Genomic DNA, 26,342 nt, shown 5'->3' on the forward strand with positions numbered 1-26,342 from the left:
AGAAATGGAGATGAAAAGAAGATCTAAACCATAAAGATAGAAACTTATCGAAAACCTTATGTATCAAGAAGAACTATAATGAAAAGATAAATAATAAGAGGAACAAGTTAGGATTTGGAAGAAAATGAAAAGAATAAGAGGGACTACAATGAACTGAACTTGAAGATACATAATACCTTAGATATATTAGAACTTCGATCTACACCTCAATACTGAAATATCACTCTGTCTTACTTCCCAAGTAATTAGAAAAGCTTAGATTGGAAAACTTTTAACCCCAAAACCCTAGTGTTTCTCTCTAGAATGAACTTAGCAGCTTTGAGGCTCTGAAGAATGCTTGAATGATGAAGCAAAAGGCTGAATGAAAGGTCCTATTTATAGAGTTCAATGAGTGAAACTAAATCCTTCTAAAATGAATAAATAATTTAATAAAATTTGAATTTTCTGTTCAACAGATGCACAGAACTCGGTCAAAAATGTTCAAGAGCAAGTCCAAGTGGTTGAGGGTTATTTCTAGCTTGGATTCCACAGATTTTCAAACTATGCTGAAGGAGCCGATATATCACCCCCTATAGGCAATATATCGCCTCCCCCTTAGTCCCGAGTCTCTGTGTTTTCGTTCGAGCAAAGTCAATGTGTTTTTTGTATCACCCATAAGCGATATATTGACCCCTATAGCTGCAATATATAAGCATATACTGATATCATCAAACAATTTTTTTGCACACTGTTAGCACACTTGAATTTGTTTAAACCACTTTGACTGAGTAAAACGTGATCCTAACAACTGAGGAAAGGTTCTAGACTTCCTAGATTTATCCTTTATTAAATTATTCATCTAAAATCCTTAAATCCATAATGAACATGCATGTCACAAGTGTCACGTTCTTAGTTATTCTATCTAAACCTTCGGTTAAAATAAATATCATTTTTAGGACCAGCTATATTAATCAAACCCTATGATAAAATTAATATTTCTATACTATAGGCTAAACTCATAAAGTCCCTAACTATCTCTATGAGTTTCTAACTAAATCCCTACTTGAACATATAACCACGAAAACTAAAAATACTACAATACAAGCTACTACTATCTAGCTAAGTAAAATTTCGAGATAATACAAATACTTACAGTGAGTGTCGGTTTATCATTGCGAATATACATTTGGGTTTGTCTATAGAACCAGTTAAGCCTGGTGCTCTGATACCAACTGTAACGTCACGTAAAATTCCTTAACATAATTTGTGAAAAAACATAACCGTTTGTTAAAAAATAAGGTAACCGAAAATCCATATAAAAAAAACTTTTCAAAACATGCAATAGTTCGGAAGTATGCGCATAGTTAAAAGTGAATTACAATGTCATAATTTAAAAACATTCAACATGCCCAAAATAAAATCTTAATTATCATATAGGTTCTAGTCCCCAAAACATAAAATTTACAAAAGGTCGGTCCACATGCACATCCTCGCAGATAAACTCTAGCGCTCACTGATCCACTTTACCTTTGAGTTTACTTAGAACACGAAACAACTAGGTAAGCCAAATGCTTAGTAAGAACAACTTAACATAAATAACCACATAAACGGAGCAAGAACTTAAACAACCTGTAACTAGCTTGATAACAAACCAAGAATAGGATTCTACTGAAACCAAACCCTAACATACAATTTAAGAACGTACGAACATTCTGGCAAACTTATGGTCTTACCTCATCCCCAAAATTCATATCCTGAAAATACACCTGCACGGAGAACATCCTAGAGCATACATACAGTCTTAACTAGTAACATACATAGCATTTTTAACATACTTAACGTTCTTATCTTGCATACTTAATTTTCTTACATACACGTTAATCTTAACATACATACTTACGCATTAATCTTAAGATAGATACTTACTTACTCATTAATCTCAACATACTTACTTAGGGTTTCAGAGGAACAATCGAACATAACTTAACATACCTTACTATAGCATCGACGGGTGTAAACTAGTTACACTGGTTACCAAAACTCCTAGAAGAATTTGACGTACTATCTTAGTCATGGAGATTTGATTCCGAAATCAACTTACTTATGTGTCACGGAGTTAACTGGACTCTTATGTCACAGGTGTTAAATCGAACTTCTTACATATTGTGGTGGCCAACCAACCTTAGTTACATAGTCACCGATGGCGAACTAGTTTCTTACTTAGTTCCCAGTGGCTAGCCGGAGTTCATAGTCGTTACCGTAGCTAGCCAGCCTACTCACCTTAGTCATGAGTATGCGAATCCTCTAGGACCACGGTCTTGAGTAAACCTTCTAAGACTAGTTCTAATTATTAACTTATATCTTAGTTCTCTAAACTAGTCATGATCGTGATGTAGCCAAACAAATCATAAGTTGTCTTATCCTGATTCCTTAGAGCTTGCTTGCGGAAATCTTATATCCAGAAGCAAGCCATCCAAAATTTGCTCTAGGGTTTGCTCTAGGGTTTACCTCTTTCAAAATTTTCCTTCTAAGCTTGCATGCATGTAGATGATGGTACTCAACTTGGAGATCCGACTAGTAAGGCTTCTCTTGAACCCTAGAATACAAGAACAATACCATGCATGACTTTTAGATCACATGCATTCACAAGGAATTCTAGGGTTTCCGGTTTGAATGAGAAGGAGAAGAATGAATTGTTAGTTTATTATTATTATTATTGTGGTGCACGTGGATAAATAGGTTTGATTATATTGGTTAATTAAATAAAAATTATTTAATTAATAAATTGATAGGATGTAATATATATATATATATAAATAAATACAAATGTGATCCTCTCTCGCCAACATAATAGACACTTATAACGATATATCACATTAAGAAATTCTTTACTTTTCTCTCAACCATGAAAAGGGGCAATAGGGAGAAATCATGTACTCATCAAAAGGAATTAGTTTTCATCAAAATATCATGGACTGAGGTATGTAATTCATCTCTATGTTAATGTTTATATGAAAATTATATTATTCTAAGATCTTTCGCATTAATTAAAGTTTATATTTAGGGGTTGTTAAATTTACATTGTGTAATGAAATATGTAACAATTGGTATCAGAGTCAGGTTATTAAACATATGTTTTTCCATGAAGTTATTTATTGTTCATGAATTTTTCGGCTACAAAATTTATTCATGATGTTTATGATTATAGGAAGAATTAATGAATATTTGTTGTTCATATATTCAATGTGAATGACTTGATTATGGAGTAATATTTTGAAGTTTTGTTTCTGTGTCAAAATCTGCACAATTGATTTTACGATACTTATGATTCTAAAAAGATATTTTGAACTTATTTTTAGGAATGGTAGTTATTTTGAGGAGGGACTAATTTTATTTTATTATTATTATTTTATTTAAAAAAAGTAATTTGAAAAGATGATATGTCACATCTATTAATTTAGATGGGACCAACTAACTTTTGACCTCCTTTCTTATTTTTTTTAAGGGTGTTAGTATATATATAAATGGATGGGTATGGATTTATATTAATAATTTTTATATATACATATGTACACTTTTAATGAAAATTATTTACGTTTTTTAACAATTTATATATATTTATATAAATAGTTTTTTAAATATTGGGTAAAGATTGGGTTTGTCTAATAAATTTTAAAAATTATAGTAGACCTAAATTAATTTTATGTTCACCCAAATTAATTCAATTAATATGTTAATTTTTGTATAGTTAACATTTAAACTAATTATGTTTTCTAATTAATTTAATATATATATATTATGATTAATTTGTTAGTCAGCAAAGTGATCAAATTAGAATGGTTTATAGATATAAAATTAATTAATATTCAATTACCTATGATTAAGTGATGCTTTGATGACATGAATATATGTAATGGGTAAATTGAATTTCAGTGATTATAAAATATTTAGGGATCGCCTAAAGATTGATTAGTTATTTTATAATTATGGTCATGAATGTGGTTTATTTATATAATTAGTTTTGTGTGTTTTGTATATCCAAAGATTACAAACATATATGATTGAATTACCAATTATTTATAATTATAAGCTTGAGCATCAATTATGATTACTTTGTGAATTGTTATATCACCAAAGGAGAATTTCAATGTATATATTTTTATGTTACTGGATCTGTATTATATTTTATGTATTAACGTACAAGTATTATGTAAGTTTGCGGCAATTTCTACAACCCCCCTTCATTCTCAAGCTCCGTCTATTATGAAGTTCAATGGGCTCAACTTTTCTGAATGGTCTGAACAAGTTCAATTTCACTTAGGTGTTTTTGATCTTGATTTAGCACTTTTAAGTGATAAGCCTACTGCTATTGCTGAATCTAGCCGTTCTGAACAGAAATCTCTCTATAATGTATGGGAAAGATCAAACAGATTGAGCCTACTGTTTATTCGAATGACGATTGTAGATAACATTAAGTCCACAATTCCTAAAACTGAAAAATGCGAAGGAATTTACGGAATTTGTGAAAATATGTCTCATTCTATAATACAGCTGATAAATTAGTTGTTGGGACACTCATGGGTACATTGACCACCATGAAATTTGACGCTTCTTGTACCATGCATGAGCAACTTACGAGTATAATTAATATAGCAACAAGATTGGGATCCATGGGAATGAAAGTGGATGAAATTTTTCTTGTGACTTTTATTATTAACTATTTGCCTTCACAGTATGGTCCATTCCAAATAAATTACAACACAATTAAAGATAAATGGAATGTGACAGAATTGCAAACTTTGCTAATTGAAGAGGAAGCAAGAATGAAGAAACAAGACCTTCATTTAATTAATCTCATGGGACATCAAGGAGCTAAAAAGAAACATGTGAAGAAAACTTTGAAGGGCATTAAAGGACCATTGAAATCTTGTGAGTCGTCTATCCAAGCTCAGGAAAAGGAACATAAAAGAAGTGGATGTCACTTCTGTGGAATGCCAGGACACCACAAGAAGGATTGCGGGCATGGTTTGAAAGAAAAGGCAAGTCTAGTGCTTATGCATGTTTTGAATCAAATTTTGTTCAAGTTCCTTATAATTGTTGGTGGATTGATTCTAGTTGTACTACTCATGTTTCTGATACGGTGCAGGGATTCCATATGACCCAAACCATAAAGGAAAATGAATGGTTTGTGCTTACGGAAACCGAGTCAAAGCTCATGTTGAAGCCATTGGAACTTTTTGTTTGATTTTAGACATTGGACATCATTTAGATCTTTTGCAAATTCTTTATGTTACTTCTTTTCTTGCAATTTAATTTCATTGTCAAAAGTTGATATAGTTGGATATTCTTTTATGTTTGGAAATGGATGTTTTAGTTTGTTTAAACATAATTGTTTGATTTGTTCTGGTGTCGTTTGTGATGGTTTAGAAAAATTAAAGCTTGATAATATTTTTGCTGAGACTCTATTAACCTTGCATCATAATGTTGGTATTAAACATGGTTTAGTAAATAAAAGTTCAACTTATTTGTGGCATCAACGTTTGAGTCATATATCCAAAGAAAGGATACAGAGGTTAGTGAAGAATGAAATCCTTTTGGATTTAGATTTCACTGATCTTAGTATATCTGTGGATTGTATTAAAGGAAAACAAAGAAAACATACAACCAAGAAAAAAGCCACAAGAAGCACACAACTCCTTGAACGTATACACACTGATATTTGTGGAGCATTTGACGTTCAATCTTTTAGTGGAGAAAAGTATTTTATCACCTTTATTGATGATTATTCACATTGTGGATATATCTATTTGCTTCATGGAAAGCCTTAATCAGTAAATACCTTAGAGGTGTTTATTGATGAGGTTGAAAGACAATTAAGCAGAAAGGTAAAAATTGTCAGATCAGATAGAGGTGATGAATATTATGGAAGGTATGATGAAGCTGGGAAACGTCGAGGTCCATTTGCTAAATTTCTTGAAAAGCTTGGCATAGTGGCTCAATACACAATGCTTGGAACACCTTAACAAAATGGTGTGGTTGAAAGGCATAGCTATACATTAATGGATATGGGTAGAAGTATTTTAAGCTATTCATCTTTACCCTTATCGTTGTGGATGCATGCTTTGAAAGCTGCTACTTATTTGTTAAACAGGATTCCTTGTAAGGTAGTTCCTAAGACTTCTTTTGAACCGTGGATAGGAAGGAAACCTAGTTTGAGACACCTGCATGTTTGGGGTTATCTAGCAGAAGTAAAAATTTATAACCCACTTGAAAAGAAATTGGATTCAAGAACAGCTAGTGGATTTTTCATTAGTTATCCAGAAAAATCAAAAGGGTATAGATTTAATTGTCCTAGTCATAGTACAAGAATAGTTGAAACTGGAAATACCATATTCATTGAAAATGGCGACATTAGTGGGACTACAGAACCATGAAGTATGGAAATTCAAGATGTAAGGGTTGAGATTCTTTTACCCAAGACTTCTACTCATGTTTTTGTTCCCAGAATTACTCAAAATTTTGACAATTTACAAGAACAACAAATAAATGTTGAAGCTCCCAATAATGAAGTTGTTATCATTATTGTCGTTTATAACCCACTTGACAATTTACAAGAACAACAAATAACTCCATTTTAGTGTCGTTTTAGGATGTGTTTTTGTGGTAATATTGAGTTTTTTTGTTTGTTTTGTGCAAGATTACGCTTGTGTGTTGTCTTTGTTGTTGGTAGGTGCTATGAATCATGAGTTAAATGTTAAAAGAAGAGGAAATGGTGGAAAAATGGAGCTTTTCGTGGTTATTTGATTCAAATGGGTGTTAAGGATAAGTTATAATAAGATTTTGAGGAAGGAAGGATTTAAAAAGGTTAAAATATGAAAAAAAAAATAGAATTGGAGTCGCAACACGGTCTTAAGGCCCGCGACTATAGAAAAGTCAGAGGTTGCGGGTTTGCAACTTGGTCAATACAGTCGCGGTGCTAGTAGAAGTCAGAGGCAAACCTAGGAAGCACATCAACACACGGTCCGCAACCTGGTTGAAGAGAGTCGCATTGCCTGATGGGCCTAACCAGATGCTGAAGTGCTTAAAGAAGACATGAGTCACGACCTAGGAAAGGCCAAGTTGTGGCCCGCCTTTGAAAAAAAGAGGAAATCATTATTTTAGTATAAATTCAAAGTTTAGGCATAATTAGGTTAAGGTCACATTTCTAATTACGAATTTAGAGAGCAAATTTGATTCTGAGACATTTTTTCTGCACGTTCATGTTTTTGAATAATTATTTTGTTGTTTTAGTCATGTTTGATATGGACTAAATCCTCTATCTAGGGGTTAATATAGTCGCGTGGATTTCTATTTAATGTTATTATGATGTTCTATTGATTCGTCTTTTTATTCTAATCTATATAATGTTTGCTTAATGCTAGTAAATATCCGATCAATATTTTCTTGATTTATGGTTTTGATTCAAAATTCAAAAGATGTGAATTGAATATGCTATCGTTATATAGACATAGATTACATATTGGAAAAAAAATACATGTATGACTTGTGTAGCAATTAAGTTTCTATGCTTAATGCCTCCTATGTGTTTAAGTTTATCACAGAGATGTAGAAAACCTGCATATAGGTTGAGATCTTATATCTTGAAAATGAATAGGAATCGATTTTTGTTAACCTGTTATTAGAATAAGAAGAAAGAAATTTAGAACTGTTTAGTAAAATAATAGAATGAAAAGTTGATGAAGTTAATACCCTCGGTCTTTTTATTATTGATTTTCATCATTTGACTAATTGATTTGTTTATAGTTATTGAAATTGTGCTTGCAATTAGATTTATTCATCTTAATTTTACTTGCCAAATAGAAAGTAAAGAGTAATTATTGGTAATTGGGTTATAGTCTCTGTGAGAATGATTCTTATTTACTATCTATAATACTTGAATCGATTTCATATACTTGCGTATCGTAATTTATCGATCAAGTTTTTGGCGTCGTTGTCAGGGACTTAATATCCAATATCAAAATTAATTATTTTTCTTCTACTTTGGTTTTTTACTTTAAGTACTCATTCGGATTGTGACCGTATTGTGTTTAAGGAATTATTGGTATATGCGGGGAAGTAGACAAAAGGAACTCATACCGATAGATCTTTAAATTGAGAGAACGTGCAGACAAAACAGAAAGATAAAGAAAAGGCTGGATTCTACCATGGCTGACCCACCATTGATAAATTATGTACTCCCTACTGTTACAGGGATACATTCAAGTATTCGTCCTCCTACTACAGAGGCGAATAATTTTGAGATAAAACCCTCGATCATTCAGATGGTACATAATTGCGTCCAATTTGGGGGATTACCAAATGAGGATCCAAATATCCACATCACCAACTTTTTAGAGCTATGTGCAACATTCAAAATGAATTGGGTGAGTAATGATGCTGTTAGATTAAGATTATTCCCATTTTCGTTAAGAGACAGAGCTAAGAGTTAGATGAATTCATTACAAGCCAACTCTATTGTCACTTGGGAAGACTTGGTTCAAAAATTCCTAGGTAAAGATTTTCCTCCTATGAAGTCAGCCCAATATAGAGGATAAATTAATAACTTTCATCAGTTGGATGGCGAGTCTTTATATGATGCGTGGGAATGTTTTAAAGAGTTGCAAAGGAAGTTCCCACATCATGGAATAGAGAAGTGGCTACAGGTGCACACGTTTTACAATGGTTTGGGGGGAAATACATAGACAAATATTGATGCATCATCAAGAGGAGCGTTTATGATAAAAAGTGCTAATGAAGCTTATGAATTACTGGAAGAGATGGCCATGAATAATTACAATTGGCCCATTGAGCGTGAGAATAAGAAGGTGGCGGGAGTCTTAGAGGTCTTGACTGCTCAATTAACATCTCTAACCAATCAATTGCAGCAGAATAACCTCGTCGCCCAAGCAATGCAAGTACGTAATGTAATGCGTTGTGAGATTTGTGGGGGTCCGCATTCTTATGAGAAATGCCCAAGCATTGCTATTTGCTCAACAAATGTGCACAGTATGCCTTTGGAATAGGCACATGCTATTGGTAACTTTCCAAGACCTGCACCCAACACTTACACAAATACATATACTCCTGCATGGAATAATCACCCCAACCTGTCTTGTAAAAATAACCAAGGTTTACAACCACAGTATCCACCTCAACACCCACCTCATGAACTGACTTATGGACTACACTCTAGGATTTATTATGATCCAAACCCACACCCATCTCATCCACCACCACATCCTCCAATAAACTCACCAACAACTCAGCCAGACCAATTAAATAAATTAATGACAGATACAAGGTCTTCAATCAGGAATTTGGAGACACAAATGGGTCAGTTGGCTAGACTACTTTCAAGTAGACAGCAAGGGATTTTGCCTAGTTCCACATAGGTAAATCCCAAAGAGTAATGTCAAGCTGTCACTTTGAGGAGTGTTACTAAGTGTGATGGGCCTATAGTAGATGACAAGAAAAAAAAGATAGAGGATCGACATGTAACTAGTCCAACACAAAAGGAGGTTACTGAAAACCTTGCAAAGAAAGAGAATTCCAAATACACCGAGCCTACACCAAAGACTCCTTATCCTCAACAGTTCCGAAAGGCCAATCTTGAAAAACAATTCTCCATATTTCTCAAAGTATTTAAGAAATTTCACATTAACATTTCTTTTGCGGAGGCTCTTGAACAAATGCATAGTTATTTGAAGTTTATGAAAGAGATATTATCTAATAAGAGAAAAATGGAGGATTATGAAACAGTGGCATTGACAGAAGAATGTAATGTAATTAGTCAAAAGAAACTTCCTCAAAAGTTAAGAGATCCGGGTAACTTCACTATGCCTTGCACCGTTGGGAACTTTCATTGTGGGAGGGCTTTATGTGATTTGGGTGCAAGCATTAATTTAATGTCGCTGTCCATATTTAGAAGACTTGGTTAGGGGGAAGCTAGACCCACTACTGTTACTCTTCAATTGGCTAACCGTTCACTAACACACCCCAGAGGTATTATAGATGACGTTCTAGTAAAGGTACATAAATTGATCTTCCCAGCGAATTTCAATGTTTTAGATATGGAGGAAGATGAGGACGTGCCTATTATATTGGGAAGACCATTTTTAGCCGTGGGACAAGCTTTGATAGATGTCCAGATAGGTAGTTTTTAATGTTTTTAAAGCCTTGAAATATCCTTCAGCTAGTGACAATTGTTTCAGTATTAGTGTATTGGAGGAACAAGAGGAAGGGGTAAAGTCTATTGAGGATCCACTTGAGTTGAGTTTGGTTGCAAGTCCAGAAGAGTGTGATGGTACTGTAGCCAGTGAATATGTTAAGTGGTTGAACTCATCAGGGAAAATTTATAAGAAGAAATATGAGGATTTGGGGATGTGCCTGAGAGGCCTCTCCCATCTATTGAGAAGCCACCGGTTCTTGAGTTAAAGACATTCCTTGATAACCTTAGGTATGCATATTTTGGTGTGAACAACACACTACCCGTTATTATTTAAGCTTCGTTGTCTCTGATTGAAGAAGAGAAGCTACTTAGGGTGTTGAGGGCTCACAAGCTAACAATTGGGTGGTCTTTGGTAGATATTAAGGGTATAAGCCCTTCAACGGTGATGCACTGTATATTAATGGAGGAGGATAGTAAGCCTAATATCGATGCTCAGAGAAGGCTTAATCCTTCAATGAAGGAGGTGGTAAGGAAGGAAATCCTTAAATGGTTGGATGTAGGGGTAATTTAACCAATATCTGACAGTGCATGGGTTAGTCCTGTTCAGGTAGTCTTGAAGAAGGGTGGCATGGTGATGATTAAGAATGATAATAATTAACTGATTCCAACTCGTAAGGTGACGGGGTGGAGAATTTGTATATACTACTGTAAACTAAATAATTCAACAAGGAAGGACCATTTCCCCTTCCCTTTTGCAGATCAGATGTTGGACAGATTGGCAGGCCATCCTTATTATTGTCTCTTGGATGGGTATTTAGGATACCATCAAAATTCTCATAGCACTAGAAGATCAAGATAAGGCCACCTTCACGTGCCCTTATGGAACATTTGCATTTCAAAGAATGTCGTTTGGGTTATGTAATGCTCCACCAACATTTCAGAGATGTATGATGTCTACCTTCTTAGACACGGTGGAAAAAGGTATAGAGATCTCCATGGATGACTTTTAGTCTTTGGGGCCTCTCTTGATGGATGTTTGGCTAATTTGGAGAGGGTTTTGGAAAGATGTGAGGAGTCAAATTTAATATTAAATTTGGAGAAATGTCACTTTATGGTGTCCTAAGGAATAGTCTAAGGCCACAAAATTCACGCCATGGTATTGAGGTAGACAGGGCCAAGATATCTACAGTAGAAAACTTACCTCCACCGGTGTCTGTTAAGGGGGTTCGTAGTTTTTTTGGCCATGTTGGATTTTATAGGAGGTTTATAAAGGACTTTTCGAAGATTTTGAAGCCCTAATCTACTCTACTTATGAATGGTGTGGCGTTTAACTTTGATGTTGAATGTGTAAGGGCATTTAACACACTGAAGGAGAAATTGGTATCTGCTCTGATTGTTGTATCACCGAATTGGGAACATCCTTTTGAATTGATGTGCGATGCAAGTTATTATTTTGTGGGAGCGGTTCTGGGACAGCGAGTTGACAAGGTATTCTGAATGATTTATTATGATAGTTGATCCTTGAATGATGTTCAATTTAATTATGCAACTACTGAGAAGGAATTACTTGCCATTGTCTTTGCGTTCAACAAGTTCAGGCCATATTTAATTGGTAATAAGGTGATTGCCTACACAGATCATTCTCCTATTAAGTACCTTATGACCAATAAGGACGCTAAACCTCGCTTGATTAGATGGGTCCTATTATTGCAAGAGTTTGATATGGAAATTCGTGACAAAAGGGGAACATAAAATCTAGTTGCAGATCATTTATCTAGATTGGAAAAAGGAGAAGAGCCTAATGAGAAAGGGGAACAAATTGATGAAAACTTCTGGGAAGAAAAATTATTTTCCATTGAAAGTGAAGAAAAGCTACCATGGTTTTCTAATTATGTCAATTATTTGGTAGCTAAAGTTGTGCCTCCGGACATGTCAAGGAAACAACTCAAAAAGTTCTATTCGAAAGTCAAGCATTATTATTGGGATGAGCCTATTCGCTTTTGTCATTGTGCTGATCTAGTAATTATAAGATGTGTCCTGGAAGAGGAGATGATTTCCATTCTCATTCATTGCCATACTTTACATTGTGGTGGTCACTTTGGAGGAACAAGGACAACAACAAAAGTTTTGAAATGTGGGTTTTATTGGCCTACATTATTTAAAGATGCTAATGCCTTTCTCAAGAGTTGTGATCATTTCCAAAGGATCGATAACATATCAAGAAGAGATCAAATGCTGATGACTAGAATGCTGGAAGTTGAGTTGTTTGATGTGTGGGGAGTAGATTTTATGGGGCCTTTCCCATCATCTTATAATAACAAGTACATTTTGTTGGTAGTAGATTATGTTTCTAAATGGGGGGAAGCTGCAGCAACTCCTACTTATGATGGTAAGGAGGTACTTAAATTCCTTCATAAAAATATTTTTACTCGGTTCGGGACTCAGAGAACAATTATTAGTGACAAAGGAAGTCATTTATGCAACAAGTCATTCACATCTCTATGTGCTCGTTATGGAGTTCATCATCAAAAGGCCTTGTTATATCATCCACTTGCCAATGGTCAAGCAAAAGTGTCAAATCGGGAGATAAAATGAATCTTGGAGAAGACTGTAAATACATGAAGGGAGGATTGGTCGAAAAAGCATGATGATTCACTGTGGGCATATCGCACAGCCTTCAAGACTTCGATTAGTATGTCACCGTATTGACTGGTGTTTGGAAAGGCATGTCATTTACCGGTCCGCGACTTGAGCTTATAAGTTGTTGCAATAATTGAAGTAAGAGAGCATCGGGTTCTGGAAGAGGAGGTGGGCCGCGACTTGCTGTGGCTGGGTCGCAACGCCTGCAAAATAGAAATTGGAGAAAAAATCAGGTGGGCTGCAACTTGATAGTGCTGGGTCGCGGCACGCCTCCTTCAGAAACGGGAAAATTTAGTATAAACTCATTTTTTCTCAAGTGATAACCCTTATTTCGAATTTTTCCTCCTTTAAACCCAATTTTTTTCTTCAGAATCTTTCTCATTTTCCCATCTTCCTTCTTCTTAAAACAACCATAATGCCAAACCCACAACTTCATAGATTCATATTCCCTTCTTTCTTTCTTCTAATCCGAACACTACATAGTTCTTCAGAATCTCTCTCATTTCTGGCATTGAAGAGAGGAGTAGCATTCGAAGAGTGGGAAATCTCAACAACTCAAAGGCACATAAGTCTCTAATTTTTAATGTTCTTAAAGTTTCAGGTTGAAGTAATTTTCTACTAGATAGACCAAGTAGTTCATTGGAATTTTGGGATACATTTTTAGTATATATTGTGTTCTTTGAGTTAGTATTATTGGGGTGTTAATTAGTTAAGGGAAGTAAGATAAATTAGCGGAAGTGCTGCATAATTTTTGTAGTAGTATTTGGTTCATTGTGTTATTATGGGACCAAGAAAACAACCAGCTAGGGCTGCTTCATCTAAAAATGCAAATCGCCCTTCCACATCCTGCACCCAACCACCACAACCAAAGCCACCCTCACCACCACCACCACCCCTCCTCAGGAGTTTGACCTTACTCAATTCATTAGTTAAGATGCCTTTGACCATTATCAAAGGTTGTCTCAACGTTAATTAATTCAAGAAAGAGGGATGGAATATAAAGATCGGCCATATCCTCAGGAAACATATAAGATAATTCGAGCTAAAATTAAAGGTCGCAATTAGCAAAGTTTTGTGGACCATTGAATGACCATGGCCTATTGCTCTAAGGTTTATGAATTTTATGGAGCGGTAAATAGGAAGGCCTTTGTGAGAGGGGTTTCGGTGGAGTGCCATATTGATAATATTGATGCATTATATGGATTACCACTGTTGTCATCGGAGGAGGATGAATATTACCAAATGGCCTATTATAGCGAGATTGATTGGACTGATGTGGCTGAAACCTTAGGCATTTCTGGCGTTAGTTTTGTAATGCAAGATGGACAACCCAAGCATTTTAGATGGTTTCAAATGAATAAGGTGGCGAAGGCTTGGACTATTTTTGTGAGTGTGAGGCTTCTACCCAACACTCACTAATCTGAAGTGGGAACTGATCGGTGTCTTCTTGTCTATGCTATAATGAAGGGACTCTCCGTGGATATTGGACGAGTTATACGAATTAGCATCTGTGACTTATGCTGAATGACTACCATTGCTGGTTTGGGGCTTGTATTGATGATTACCGATTTATGTGAGGTGTGGGAGGTGCCTAAATATCCTAGTTATATTTATAGGAAAGCAATGGGGCCCATTTCTTGAGCTTCTGTGTCTAAATTCAATGCACCATCTTTGGAGCCACCTACAACACAACCCCGCCAAATGAGAGTTGAAGAAGAAAAAGATGTTGCTAATGCACCTGCCCATGCCAATGTTCAACAAGAAGAATCAATGGTAGCCGAGGAGGAGAGGAGGGGAGCTTATCCTCAATTTCTGGCAATTGAGGCCCCACCAGATCCGCAATTGGCACGATTGGATTACATCATCAGGAAAAACCAACATACCCATAATTAGTTGGGGGAGCTTCACGATTATCATCTTGCTTAAGTGGACAAGCAAAATGAGTTTGTTTATTGGTGGTCTAACTGGGAGGAGGACAAGCATTATTTTTCTTATCCACCACCATGGCACCCTTTCGAAGACCCACCACTATTTTGACATGATTCGTAGCAAGTAAGTTTTCTTTCTTAACTTATTTTTAAACATTGGAGACCATGTTTAGCTTAAGTTTGGGGGAGGGAGCTTATTTTCTGTTCGTTTTGTTTGTGCTGTTTTGTTGTGCGTTTGTGTGTCTAGTTTGTGTTAGTTGTTTGGTGTAGAGTTTTGTTTTGGTGTGTAGTGAGTCCAACATGAATGATTGTTGACAACAAGTGCCAATGAGAACAAAGGGAATGTTATGAGTATAATCAAAAGAAAATAAAATGTGAAAAAAAAATTGTGTGCTTGATTGAACACTCTGTTAGGTCACTTTAGTTTAGGCAACATTTGATGAGTATCTTGTCATGATGTTTAAATTGATGTTTTTGATATTGATTATTATTGTTGGAATTGGTTGGTGCATTGATGAATGGAAAGTGGAAATTATTTTGTACACTTTCTTACTTGTTATTTGAGGCGAAATAATATATCATGTATGCTTAGGAATATGATTTAGGCTATCATTTGGACCGTTTAAGCTTTTCTAGCCAACCTGAAATTAATTGATCCTTTGATTAACCTTTTTTGAGCTTAACATTGTATCTTTTTGTTCTAAACCACTATTTAAGCTTAATATTTGAAATATGGTTAGATATCTATCCCTAATATACTATGAGCACATGATTGAAAACAAAAATTTACGGGGATCGATTTGTAATGGGGTTTAATTGTGAATATAGTGGGATTAGAAAATGAAAAGTGCAAAAGATTAGAGAGAGTATACATTGAAAAACAAAACCTACTACACTCCCAATATGGATATCTAAAAGAATCATGTTTGGGGGAGTGTAGTTATCATATGCAAAATAATTTTTTTATATCTTTCTCTAAATAATATCTAGAAAGGGGATTATGGGGTTATATATACTATGGGAGTAAAGTCAGTGATTTTTGGTCATGTGCTTAGAGTATAGTGAATTTAAAAATTACTTTCTCATCTACCTTTACCTAAGCCATCATTGAAAGCCTATATAAGTCCTATTGATTCTTATTCATATCATGATTTATATTAATGGAGAATAGCAAGTAAGTGAGCCTATGGAATTATTTAGTTTGAATGGATTGATTGGAAATAATTTAGCTATCATAATTGATTTCAAATATGTTTATTTAATGATCATGAGTTGGTAATCCAAAATGTTAGTAGACTAAAGTGTGTTGTGGAGTGTTTTGATCGAAATTCTGAATTGCATAAACTGCTGAGTAGTTTTTTGAGAATTATATGATTAGCATTCATGATTTTGTGGCATAAGTGTTGTTCTTGGTATAATTTTTGTTGTGTATGTTTTCTGGTGTTTTCTGGTGTTGTCTTTGTAGTTAGAGTATAGGTTTGTTTAGAGTCCTTTGTTCGAGGGCAAGCAAAGAGTATGTTTGGGGGAGTTTGATAAATAAATTTTGGTGTCATTTTAGGATGTGTTTTGTGGTAATCATGAGTCTTTTTGTTTGTTTTGTCCAAGATTATTCTTGTGTTTGTCGTAGATAGGTGCTATGAATCATGAGTTAAATGTGAAAAGCAGAGGAAATGGTGGAAAAATAGAGCTTTTGGTGGTCATTCGATTCAAATGGGCGTTAAGGATAAGTTAGAATAAGTTTTTGAGGAAGGATGTATGTAAAAAGGTTAAAATCTGAAGGAAAAAAAAATAGAATTAGAGTCGCTGCATGGTCTTAAGGGCCACGACTCTAGCAAAGTCAGAGGCTAGGAGTTTACTGAAAGGATTAGGGCGCAACTTGGTCAATTTAGTCACGGCGCTAGTAAAAGTCAGAGGCAAACCGAGGAGGCGCATCAACACGCGGGCCGCTACCTGGGTGAAGAGAGTTGCGGCACTTGAAGGGCCTAACAAGATGTTGAAGTGCTTAAAGAAGACATGGGCCGCGAGCTAGGAAAGGCCAAGTCGTGGCCCGCCTTTGAAAAAAAGAGGAAATCATTTTTTTTAGTATAAATTTATACTTTAGGTTTTAATTATGTTGATGTTAGATTTCTAATTACGAATTTAGATAGCGAATTTGATTATGAGACATTTTGTCTGCATGTTCATATTTTTTTTTCTTCTTCATGTTTTTGAATATTATGTTTCTGAATAATTATTTAGTTGTTTTAGTCATGTCTGATATGAACTAAATCCTCTATCTAGGGGTTAATGTAGTCACTTGGATTTCTATTTAATATTATTATGATATCTATTGATTCATCTTCTTTATTCTAATCTATATAACGTTTGCTTAATTCTAGTAAATATTCGATCAATATTTGCTTATTTTATATTTTTGATTCAAAATTCGAGAGATACAAATTGAATATGCTATTGTTATATAGAGATAAGTTACATGTTGGAAGAAAGTACCTGTATGGCTTGTGTAGCAATTAAGTGTCTATGCTTAATGCCTGCTATGTGTTTAAGTTTATCTCAAAGATGTAGAAAACCTGCATATAGGTTGAGATCTTATATCTTGAAAAAGAATAGGAATTGATTTTTTTAACCTGCTATTAGAATAAGAAGAGAGAAATTTAGAACTGATTAGTAAAATTAATAGAATGAAAAGTTGTTGAAGTTAATACCGTAGGTCTTTTTATTATTGATTTTTATTCTTTGATTTATTGTTTTGTTTACAGTTATTGAAATTGTGCTTGTAGTTAGATTTTTTCATCTTAATTTTACTATCCAAATAGAAAGTAAAGAACAATTATTGGTAATTGGGTTAAAGTCTTTATTGGAACGATTCTTATTTACTATCTATATTACTTGAATCGATTGAGTATTATAATTTACGGATCAACCACAAGAAGTAGCATTAAGAAGGTATGAAAGACAAAGAAGGTCTGCAATATTTAATGATTATTTGGTTTATCTACAAGAGTGTGAATTTGACTTTGGAATTGATGAAGATCCAGTTTCATTTTCACAAGCCATGGAAAGTAATAATTCTATGAAGTGGTTAAATGCAATGATGATAAACGAGTTTTAGGCTTGTTTATGGTCTAGTTTTTAGGAATGTTTTCATTAGTTTAGGGCTATTTTATTGCAGACTTATGCTTTTTTTTTCATGTTTCAAGTTTTTGATGATAAGATGGTGAAAAGGGATGAATCAAGTAAAAGTGGGAGAAAATGGAGTTACTTTGAAGAAAATCAAGTTGTTTTGGAAGCAAGGAGATCGAGTTAGGCTACTATGATTAGTGCCCCAGCGCTAGCATAATAGTGCTATAGCGCTAATTGGGGTATTTCAAGGCCTTTTGTTTCTGTAAATAGCGCTATAGTGCTACATACCTAGCGCTACAGCACTGGTTATCCAGTTTTTAAGAAAATTTAGCTCTATTATAAGGGCTACAGTGCCAAAAACCTAGCACTACAGCACTATCGACGTGACTTTGCAATCTTAAGCCACGTTTAGAAGGACAAAACGGTCTTTTTACTTGGGAGCATTGGAAAACTATTTGAGTGACATTATTATGTAATTTTTAGCAGCCTGATTAGTTTTATAAACCCTAGATTTTCAAAAGACTACCGTGATTATTGTATTTATATTTCTTTTTCTGGTTTATTACTTTCTAGATTTCTTCTTCATCTTAATTTCTTTCTTATGTTATTTTTCATGAACAATTATCTGAATTCTATTGTTATTATGTTATCTATGAACTAAATCCGTTATCTATGGATTAATGTAGTCGCTTGAATTTTGATTTAATTTTATTATGATGTTCTATTGATACTATTTCTCTATTCTAATCTATATGATGTTTGCCTAATGCTAGTAAATACGTTATCACCATTTACTTGATTTAATGATTTTGATTCAAAATTCGAAACATGAGAATTGAATATGCTATCATTATATAGGCATAGGTTGCATATTGGATGAAAGTACCTGTATGACTTGTGTAGTAATTAGATTTCCATGCTTAATGCCTTCTATATGTTTAAGTTTATCATAGAGATGTAGAAAACCTGCATATAGGCTGAGATCTTATATGTTGAAAAAGAATAGGAATTGATTTATGTTAACCTACTATTAGAATAGGAAGAGATTTAGATCTAATTAGTAAAATTAATAGAATGAAAAGTTGATGAAATTAATTCCCTAGGCCTTTTATTATTGATTTTTAATCTGTTGATTCATTTTTCTATTTACAGTCATTTAAATTGTGTTCGTAGTTTAGAATTATTCAACTTAATTTTAGTTATTAATCTTAATTTTAATCACCAAATAGAAATTGAAAAGCAATTATTGGTAATTGGGTAATAGTCTTTGTGGGACGATCTCTGTTCTTACAGAATTTATTACTTGACACGACCACGTGTACTTTCGTGCAGATTTAAGCGATCATATGAAAGAAGAGTTGGATTCAGTGGATCAAAACAATGTCTGGAAACTAGTTGAGTTGCCTGAAGACTGTAAAAGAATTGGATGTAATTGGGGTTTTAAGACCAAGTGCGACTCTAAATGCAACATTGAACGACATAAAGCTAGACTTGTTGCCAAATGTTTTACTCAGAAAGAGGGCATTGACTACAAAAAGACATTCTCTCCTGTTTCTAAAAAGGTTTCTCTTACAACTATTTTGGCATTAGTGGCTAATTTTGATTTAGAACTACATAAAATGGATGTGAAAACCGTCTTTCTAAATGGAAATTTTGATGAAGACGTCTACATGAGTCAACCAGAGGATTTGTGGTTGAAGGAAAGGAAAACATTGTGTAAACTGAAGAAATCGATATACAGAATTAAACAAGCCTCCCGACACTGGTATTTTAAGTTTAATGATACTATCGCATCTTTTATTATTTTGATTCTCTATGTTGACGATATCGTTGATCGATGTATATACCAAAAGATCAGTGGGAGCTCATTTATTATTTTGATTCTCTATATTGATGATATTTTACTTGCTACAAGTGATCTTGGCTTGCTACATTCGACCAAGAACTTTCTTTCAAACAACTTTGAAATGAAGGATATGGGCGAGGCAGCCTATGTGATTGGAATTAAAATAATTCATGATAGACCACAGGGATTGTTAGGACTGTCTGAGAAAGTATATATAAACAAAGTTCTAGAAAAAAAATTTAAGATGGAAAAATGCTCTGCAAGTGTTGTGCCAATTCAAAAAGAAGATAAGTTGAGCCTTATGTAATGCCTAATGAATGAATTGGAATGGCGAGAAGTGGAACAGATTCAACATGCTTATGTTGTTGGTAGTTTGATGTATGCTCAAACCTGTACCAGACCAGACATTAGTTTTGTTGTTGGGATGTTGGGCAGATATCAAAGCAATCACGAAATGGATCATTGGAAAGCTGTAAAGAAAGTGTTGTGGCACTTGCAATGAACAAAAGATTATATGCTCACTTACAAGATATCTGACCATCTTGAGGTGATTGGATATTCAGATTCAGATTATGCTGGAAGTGTTGAGACTAGAAAATCAACATTTGGCTATTTGTTCCTTTTGGTTGGAGGAGCAATTTCATGGAAAAGTGCGAAACAGACTGTCATCATTACATCCACTATGGAAGTTGAATTTTTTGCATGCTTTGAGGCCACAGTTAAGGGATTGTGGCTGCGAAACTTTATTTCATGACTTAGAATTATCGATAGTATTGCCAAGCCGCTGAAAATTTCTTGTGATAATACCGCAACAATTTTCTTCTCTAAAAACGACAAGTATTCAAGAGGTGTTAAACACATGGAATTGAAATAATTTTTCGTTAAAGAGGATGTTCAGAAGCAAACAATGTCAATTGAACACATAAGCACCAATTACATGGTTGTGGATCCGTTAACGAATGGGTTTTCACCTAAAAGTTTCGAATCTCATGTGAAAAGTATGGGACTTTGTTAAAATCTCTATTGATATTATGATTCTCTGTTATGTTTTCACCTTTTAACACTCCAAGCTCCATTTAATGTTTCTGATATCAAAGGATCTTGTTTCATTATTATGGTTATTGTATTTACTTGAATGATTTATGTTACTTAACAAGATCGATGTTTTTTATACATAATTACGAGAACATTATGGTATATATCTCATTAAATATTATTTTGGGTATGATTCTAATATTGTGATACATAGAAGGAACTATGTGATTTAATAATGTAGAACTGCTATGATCCATATTAGTTTTATACTTAATGGTGAATAGAAGAATTGACCAATTGCATTACGTTCATTATAATTTATTATTAAACCATAATGTATCACGTGGACCAAGTGAGAGAATGTTAGTTTTATTATTATTATTATTATTGTGGTCCACATGGTTAAATAGGTTTAATTATATTGGTTAATTAAATAAGTATTATTTATTTAATACATTGATGGGATGTAATATATATATAAATAGAGATGTGGTCCTTTCTGTCCCCAACATAACATACACTTATATCGATATATCACAGTAAGAATATTTTACTTTTCTCTCTATCAATAAAAGACATAAAGAAAGGGGCAAGATGGAGAAATCATACACTCATCAAAAGGAATTATTTTTCATAAAATATCATGGACTCAGGTATGTAATTCATCTCTATATTAATGTTTATGTGAAAATTATATTGTTTTAAGATCATTGGCATTAAAGTCTATATTTAGGGATTCGTAAATTTACAGTGTTTATAATGAAATTTCTAACATGAATCACAAGAGATGATTTCACTTACCTTGAGCTTGGTATTTCTTAGGATTGACACCCTAGCTTCAAAGGAGTCCTTCCTTGAGGGGGAAATGGAGAGAAAGAATTGCAGAAATGGAGAGTAGAGAGACTTGGGGTTTCGGTTTTGGGGTGAGAGAATGGAAGAGAGTGTTTCTCTTGAGGGAAAAGGAATTTTAAAAAAAATGATTAGAAGTGTAAGAGAAAAATGATTAGGGTTTAGCCAATGAGTGGGGTAAGGTTCTTACTCTTCCTTAGGGTAGATGTACTAGGCTCTCCCTTGAAAAAGACCTTTATGCCCTTGCTCCTTTTTACCTCTCTCCTTAGATACTCAAGCACCCTTTAGTAATTTTACTTATCTAAAATTCCCTAAAATTTTACCCTGTAGTTTTTAAATATCTCCATGCTTAATTATTTGAATTAAATGTCACCCAAAAATAAATTTTGTTACATATCACATAATTTTGGTAATTTTATCAAATTAACCAAAATGCCCTTAGAGTTTAGAGCAAGAAAATCTTATTCTTAAGCCCGATTGATTGGAATTCAATCCTCAATCAAATTTTCTTAAACTTATTGGATCGACTATAAAGTCCCACTTGCTAGACAAAATTAATATTTGTATGCCACATTATTTCCCATTTTATATAATCCGTTATTTTTCTCCCACTTAGGTTTATTCCTTGGTCCGAGACCAAATATTTCTTTGCATAAAGCTAGATCATTTATCGGATCATTACAACGACTACAAAAATTCATGAATCATCACAAATTCATATAATATCATTTATCAAAATAATATTCCACATAATTCTTCACCGACTCTAACCGGCTACTAATGGGTGTTCAAAACACGGAATGTTACAGTTCAGTTATGGCACTGAGCGCTACGACGCTATTTGCATAGCGTCACGACATGCCATCCTAGACATGAGTTTGTTAAGTTGTTTTTGTGTGTTTTCTTTTATGCAACAATAATGAGTTTTATTTGTATTATTGAATTAATAAGATTAGTTATTTAATTTAAATAAATGTATATTATAATATTATTTATTATGATATTAATGAGAAACTTAAGGGTTGTTAGTTGAATGACTCAATTGTTTTGTTTAAGAAACAAAAAAGAATATTCTCCTCCTTTAAAATAGGGAAGTAATAATAGGTTATTAAATTCAAAATTGAATTAGTTAATTATATTATTATTAATTGAACTCAAATTTTGAAAATTTAAGTATATTAATTAGATTGTTTAATTAATTGTTTTATTGCCAATTAAATTGTTAATAGATTATTTTGGGAAACAAGATATTTAATGTCTTAATTCAAAATTAAGAAAATGAATTGCTCATTTTTCTTAATTTTATTATTTTGAATATTTGACTATTAAATTAGTCAAATACATTGTTTATGAAACACGATTATTAGTTTTCTTTTCTGAATGAAAAATATTTGATTTATTCAAATCAAATATTGGTTTAAGAAATAACTAATAAGATTAATAATTTATTTTCATTTAGAGAAATGAAATTTTTTTTAACACCTTTAATTTTGTCAAAATTTAGTTTATAGGAAATAATTTATTATTAATTTAATTTAATTTTTCTAATTATAATCCCAAAAATTTAATTATAATAATAGTTTAAGAAGATATTTATTATAAAAAAAATAATTATGAACTAATGTTTAATTATGAACTAATGAACTAATAAAATCTTAACTTTGGAAATTAGGTCATCTCATTTAGAACTAGGGATAGAGTTTAAATGTGAAATTCCCAAGGTCCACAACAAAGGAAGAAGCCCATGGATATTACAAGAAGCTTTGAAGCCCCAAGGAATGCCTTGGTGTATTTTTGTAATTTTATTTAAAAAAGAGAATCTGGTCAATACCCTAATGTTTAATTATATTGTATGATTTGTATCATGTTGATATGATCATTTCACATGCCATATAGAATCTGAACGACCACTCATTACATCATTTAAATGGCGTGCAATATATGAATGCTAATTTTATAATTAACATGTGTCCTAGGATAGAAAAGTTGTATAGTTCTTTTTCTACCATAAATGAATACAAATAATGTGAAATAAATTTAAGTAGTTAAATTGGGTAATGTGACATTAATAGCTTGTCTAGAATACCTTAATATATTTTATGGTTATTAATAAGTTTAATATCGAGGAAAAATATAGTTTAGAATTAATTAGTAATTGTTAGTATTTATTCTAAATTTGGTAATCTTAGAATTTTAAGAGTTAAAATTTGGATTTATATAAGTGATTTAGATATAATAGTTAAACTTTGGTAATATCCACTTGGTAATTAAAATATGAGATATTTTAATAGAAAAACTTTTATTTCTAAAATAGTGAGTGGGAGAAGATTATGAAGCACTATAACCTAATGTCTATACTATTGGTTGAAAAACGTTGGTTCTGGTCAGGGGCTCGAGACGACTTTGTTTTCGTCCTCCCTATCGGAAGGTGTTTTGGCTAGGATTTAAATAGGTATACCTCTTTATCGAGGACACTCATGGGTTAAGTTAAGAAACCTGAAATAGTTGGTTACACTTACAAAAAATATATCAACCCTAGTTGGATATATTTTTGACCAAAATAACGGTAATTGTTTATTATAAAGAAATTAGATATTTTGATATAATAACAATTGAGAGTGTCTTGTTTTAACTAGCAAGTATTTTACCTATTCTATCGACGACACTTACTTATGTTTGTTATCTCATCGTTGTATTAATATGATTTATGGTGTTTGTGTGTATGGTTGTATTTATTATTTTTTCTTTTGTTTAATTATAGTAATACAATGACTGGAGGAAACTATCATATCTCCATTCTTGCTAATGACAAATTAACTGGTAGTATTAAAACGTGGGAAAGTAACAAGAATTTATTGCCAATGACTGAGCGCATAACTTAGAAGCCTAGTATTAAAAAAGGCAAGGGAAAAGAAGTTGCCCACTCCAACTTCAATGGGAATTGTTCCCACTACCATACAAATGGGTATTGTAAGAGGAATTGTAAAAGAAACCTTGACGAGATAAAGAACAAAAAGGAAAGTAAATATGATTTGCTGGACATTGAGACTTGTTTTGAGGAAAATAATTATTATACTTGGATAGTTGATACAGGAGTCACTAACTGTTGACGCGGTTCTTCGGCAACAGGTAATTAAGAGAAGGAGAGAAAAGGATTAGTGCTAAAAGTGAACCGAAATAAGTATATGATCTTAGAGGATGAAAGGGGTGACTCAAGACACGGTTTTTAAGTGATTCGAAGGTTAAAATCCTTCTACTCCACTCGTCAATATTATTGATTAATACTGAGTATTTGGTTACAAAGTATTTCTTACAAGAGATTAGTTTTCCCACCCCTAGCAACTCCCAGGGTCTCCATATTTATAGGAGAAGGCACCTGGAAGTTGGTAGGGAGGTTATCCCGTGACCTTCTTACTTGTCGTATCAATTCTGTGACATTCATGATTAATTCCTAAACCTGACACATAAGTGTGGTCAAATCAATAGGTAAGGAAGTAATGGGCCGCACGGCCCAACCCAATCGTGGTTGTCTGAACACGCACGTTCCTGCTGCGTGTCCGAGAAGTCAGGGGGATATCAGACACGTGATGCCTGATATATGAACGTTTACCTTGCGTGTGTTGACTTCTCAAAGAGTCATAGCTCCATATCCAGCTCGTACCGCGAGCTTCATACCGGACTCGACCTCCGGCCTTCAGGGGGCCGGCTCCAGTCTTGGACAATGGAGGCGAGCCCTTGGGGCTTCCTCAAGCTAACGACAGAAGCTCCGGTCTTAGGGGAGTTCATGAGATAATTACGATTAGTTTGCAGCTCGGCTTGCTAATCAGCCCATGGGAAAATCAGGGCGTAAATCTGCCCCCCAAGCTCCTGCTCGTGGTATACCACGTCGTATATAAGACCACAGTAGGGGCTTTTGGACTTCCCCATGAACTCTTCGCATTCCACTTTTTACGCAGGCGTCTGATACGTGGAACATCGTGGGTGGTGACGGTACGTCTTAGGAGAACCGCATTAAATGGCCTAGCCTATGCCCAGCCGTCGTTTCGTATTTCGAGTGGAGGGCCTCGGATCCCCCATCAGGGCCATCCAACAGCCCTCTATACGTGATCCTTTACGCATATAAAAAGGGGTGGCCATCCTACACATGGGCCACCCTTTCATTCGAAAATTTTCAAGCTTCAAACTCCTCTTCTTCTTCTCTCTATATCTCCAGAAGAACGAAACCCTCGACCCTACTACTGCCATTTTCATCGTTCAAGAATCTTAAGCGCACGGACTTCTCCGAAGCTTTGGAAGCTACTACACCGACGAAGCTCTTACCAACGCAACGCCTTCGTCTACCTCCCAGCCACACACTGTAAGTTTCCTGACCCTGTGTGTTTTGAAAATATGTTACAGTAGCTTAGGTAAAAAAAATTACTGTAGCCGCATGCAAGGGTTTGCTGGATTTTGCGGATATGGAGGGTGACAGCCTTTTTAGGTTAGGGTATATTTGTTGTAGGAAATCGCTTTAGAGTATGGGTTTCAGGATGCTTTTTCTGGGGAAAATTTCTGGGTAGGAGTTTTGGGAATTTTGGGTGCAAAATCGGGTAACTTAGGGAACACGCCTCACAAGCAGTTTTGCAATTTTCTGCCTACTGAAACTTTCCCACCAGGAAAATTCTATCCTGACCCTCCTGACACACGAATTCTGAGTAATCGGGGATCTGTTGGGAGCATAGGCGCGTGTTCATTG

At 34.1% G+C, this 26,342-nt stretch overlaps 1 non-coding gene across 1 annotated transcript; it reads right to left on the bottom strand.

The window, feature by feature from the left end:
- Nucleotides 1-8,559: 8,559 nt before the first annotated feature.
- On the bottom strand, nucleotides 8,560-8,665 carry LOC133820789 (small nucleolar RNA R71). Its single transcript, XR_009887188.1, has one exon. It is a non-coding gene; the product is annotated as a small nucleolar RNA R71 (small nucleolar RNA).
- Between the last annotated feature and the right edge of the window lie 17,677 nt (nucleotides 8,666-26,342).

Source organism: Humulus lupulus, chromosome 2 (assembly GCF_963169125.1).
Source record: "Humulus lupulus chromosome 2, drHumLupu1.1, whole genome shotgun sequence".
Classification (NCBI taxonomy): Eukaryota; Viridiplantae; Streptophyta; class Magnoliopsida; order Rosales; family Cannabaceae; genus Humulus; species Humulus lupulus.